Here is a 4,552-nt window from a genome sequence, read left to right on the forward strand (position 1 = left end):
TGTTTACATTTTAAGTGTTTTTATGATAAAAATGCAATACCCCACCCATTGGTATCACTATGTTATTTGGTACGGGGGCACAGCAACATGGTTCGTACCCAGGGCCCAAAATTTGGTGCTACGCCCCTGGTTAGGGCTCTTACAGTGTAATACAATACGTTAAAAAAAATATGCTTACCTTGCAAAATTTTACCAAGAAGGGCTGACATGGAAGGGGTGATTTCTTTGTGTCTGACATATGTTAGAAGAAGGATTGTAACAAGTGCTGTTGATTGACACTCTGACATCTAGTGAATTTTTTTGGCATAACATACATCAACCAGATGGTAGAGATGGCTCAGTCAGCTTGAGTCAAGTTAGGTACTCCTCATAATAAAATATAGTGTCTCAAAATGTGCTCAACCATTTGGTCGAGCAGGCAGTTAAAGGGTTTTATGAAGGCAGGTTCTCTGGAAGTTGCATTATCTGTAGATCACATCCTCTGAAGGATGCATATAGGGACAGTGCATTCCAAACGGGATATATTGTCCTCTAAAGGGCCCTTCGGAATGTGAAGCAAGGGCAGATCTAGACAATGGAGCAGAGGTGGGCCTGGAGTGTGGAGCAATGGTGGGCCTGGTCTGTGGAGCAGAGATGGAGATGGACAATAGTGCAATTGCAGACAACCACTAGGGGGGAGCCAGAGGAGCAGGTGACCAAAGCGGAGCAGATGACCACCACAGGTCAGGAGGCCATGGCTCAGCAGAGACATGGACAGACCACCTGACCATGACAAAACTGGCAGACTAACCTTAAACAGTCTCAGTTGCAGTAACAGACAGGCAGAGAGTTCAGAGACGGCATCTTTATCTGTGGCAGGACGGGCAGAGGGTTTAGTGGGGGCCTCCTAGTTAATGACAGAGCAGATTTGGAGTTCAGAGACTGCCTCTTTAGCCATGACAAGACTATCAGGGGGTTAACATGTGACCACTGTGGTAAAAACAGGACAGGTAGGAAACTCAAAGGTTGGTGCCAACACAGGACTGAGCTCTATGGCTTGATCGGGCTCTGGAGTGAATAAAAGGACTTGAGCAGCCTCTAGAGTGGATTCATAGATTGGAGGGTAGTTTGCAGCCCATACAGCTGAATAGGCTCTGACTTGGTAGACATGACGTGCACTGGCTGTGGCTTGATTGACGTGACAAGAACAGGCTGTATCTTGGTAGGCATGGCATGAACAGGTTCTGGCTTGGAAGGCATGACGTGAGCGGACTCTGTAGTATCTGGCATAGTAGTTGAAGCCAGTGGCTTGGTGGTCATAGTGTGAATAAATCATGATATGATTATTTTGGCTTGGAAAAGCCCTGGCGTGGCAGCCATGACGTGATGTGAATTTGGCATGGCAGACATGATGGCTGAGAGCTGAGGGCATGCTAGATACTGGGAACTGCTGGGTTCCTCGTCCACAGCCCTTACCGAAAACGAGGAACCACCCACCAGAAGGGCATGGTCTGTGTATTCTGCCAGGGACCAGTGTATCTTTTCTTTCTGGAAGCCGTAAGCACATGGGTTCAGTTAATCCATTATGGAGAATATTTTTTAGAGAATTGTTATTAAATTCCACCAATTCAAATAGTCAATAGAAGTCCTGGACATGGCTGCATTTACACTACAAGTCTTAAAGGGATAGTTTACCAAAAAAAAAAAAAAAAAAAGACCATGATTTACTCACCCTCAGTGCAACCTAGGCATATGTGAGGGGGGACTTTTTTTTTTTCATGTGGTGATTTGAAACCCTTTGCACATTTAGAGAGGAAAAGAGAGCACGCTCTGTGATTCACTCACGCGGTTTGTGAAATTATGTGTCATGGAAAGTTTACAAATAACTAAAATACTGATGAAAAATGTACCTCACCTTCAGCATTCGAATTATTTTACCCACGCCAGACAGAGATTGAGATGGCGTCATGCCAAACCTCTCACAGCAGGCACATTGTCAGCTAGAGATCAGTTCATAGAGACCGCCAATCAAACCTCCCCATTATATTTGGCTTTAATGCTTTTTATTTTGTGCTGGCATTGCCTAACCCAACCTCAATCATGGCCCCGTCTTCATATGCAGCCCAATTTCAGTATGAGCCATGCAATTTTTCCTGGGTTGATGCCTCTCCCCATAAACCAATTAAGCGTGAAACCTCTTCCTTAAATTGTTAGAGGTATATTAGAATTATATCAACGATATAGCTGAATCTTTGAGGCACTTTGGTGCCAAGCTGAGAAGACCACTAGCTTCAGTTGGTACATGTGCACAGAGTTGGTCATATCTTTTTTTATTAATTTGTTACGCATGCAATCACTCACAAAATAACAGCTCATAATATCACTAGTTAATTCATAAGAATTGGCATTTGCTGTAGAGATGGAGGTCAGTGTTGTTAAATAACCAAATGGCAGGTCTAACTGTTGACCTTAATATGCTCCACTGCTTCAATTAAATTTATCCTATATGGTTGATGTGAATCTATTTAGTAGTTTTCAGGTATCTAATCAACAGACTTGATACAAGCCTTTATGATATACACATTTTTTTCCCTTTATCTACTCGCCTAAAATTTACTTTTAAAAGGCTTAGGATAAAGCTTAGGTTTAGCAGTGAAAATGTTTATTGCAAAAACTTGTTGAACCTAATCACAGAAATATTTTATTATTATATTCTAGTATCTGGCTCGTAAAATTCAGGATTACAGAAATTGTTGTAAATAATAAAGATAAGTTAATAAATTGTAGTAATGAATAAAATATAGAGACAAAAATTCCAATAGACAGAATTTGTGGGCCCTATTTTAACAATGTAAGCACCTAGTCTAAAGTGCATGGCGCAGGTGCACTCAGAGCGTGTCCAAATTCACTTTTGCTACTTTAACGATGGAAAAAACGGTTGGACGCATTCATTGATAAGTCTGTTTGTGGTGGCTCTTGATGCCTTGACCCCATCCTCAGTCCATTCCTTGTGAAGTTCACTCAAATTCTTAAATTGATTTTGCTTGACAGTCCTCATAAGGCTGCGGTTCTCTTGGTTGGTCTTTTTCTTCCACACTTTTTCCTTCCACTCAACTTTCTGTTAACATATTTGGATACAGCACTCTGTGAACAGCCAGTTTCTTTGGCAATGAATGTTTGTGTCTTACCCTCCTTGTGAAGGGTGTCAGTGCTTGTCTTTGGACAACTGTCAGATCAGAAGTCTTCTCCATGATTGTGTAGCCTAGTGAACCAAACTGAGAGACCATTTTGAAGACTCAGGAATCCTTTGCAGTTGTTTTGAGTTGATTGGCAGATTGCATGTCACCATATTCTAATTTGTTAAAATGTAAGCCAAAATCATCACAATTAAAAGAACCAAAGACTTAAACTTCAGTCTGTGTGCATTGAATTTATTTAATATACGAGTTTCACAATTTGAGTTGAATTACTGAAATAAATAAAGAACTTTTTCACAAGATTGTAATATATGTATTTGTATTGTATTGTATTGTATGTTGGTTCAGTGATGTTATTAATAACATGAGTTTAGATGCTACCATTTTAGGTTAATGTCCCCCACCCCCCAGTATTAATGTGTACATGCACCAAAATTTATTTTGAAGAAAACACAATACAAGGAATACAGTCTATGACTAAGAATGAGAATAATAATTATTACCAGTTTTCTCAATAGATTGTTTTGAGCAACTAAATCAACTAAGTCTAAAATTATAGAAAAAATTATGTTCAGACAGCTGTTACTAACAGTAATATTATGTACATTAATAATCCCAAGGGAGAGCTACCACAGAACTCATGTGTCTCTCTGCCTTCCTTGAAAACCAATTTTCAGCTCATTTCACTGCACTGACAAGAGAGTGCTGACGCTAAACTTTCATTTAGTCTCATCTCACAGACTCTTACCAGTCACCACTATCCACATCAGTTCCTTTCAGGCTGTGAATGATCTTGCACTGTTTTGTGTTTTGGTCCCATTGTTTATATATTCTATTCTATTCTATTCTATTCTATTCTATTCTATTCTATTCTATTCTATTCTATACTTCCATGGTAAACCAATACCAATGGTGCCCCCTATTGCTGAAAGTATAAGTACAAAAATAAACACGATCCCAGAATGGTAACAAAACATAATTATAAACAACCTAGATGATCAGTAGCACAGTTGTAAATTAAATTAAAATCGCTTGTACTAAATAACGCAGCGTGATTAAATATAGCAATAACCTCAGCTCAAAAACAAATGCAAACAGTGCATAATAATAATAATAATAATAATAATAATAATAATAATAACAACAACAACATACTTTGTGCTTAACTGTTTACCTTCTGGTGGTGATGTTTTCGATGTCCAGTAGTCCGGAGCTCAAAACCACACTGCACGTAGCCTGTAGTGCCCAGAGCACGATTCAACGCTGTGTCCATCCCCACGCGCGCTCTGACGCTTAAAAGCGCATCACCACTCCAGTCTCAATTCTCAGTTCTGCTTCTCTAGTGCTTGTGCGTTGTTCACTGACAGCGTTGTTCC

Source organism: Carassius gibelio, chromosome A5 (assembly GCF_023724105.1).
Source record: "Carassius gibelio isolate Cgi1373 ecotype wild population from Czech Republic chromosome A5, carGib1.2-hapl.c, whole genome shotgun sequence".
NCBI classification, from domain to species: Eukaryota; Metazoa; Chordata; class Actinopteri; order Cypriniformes; family Cyprinidae; genus Carassius; species Carassius gibelio.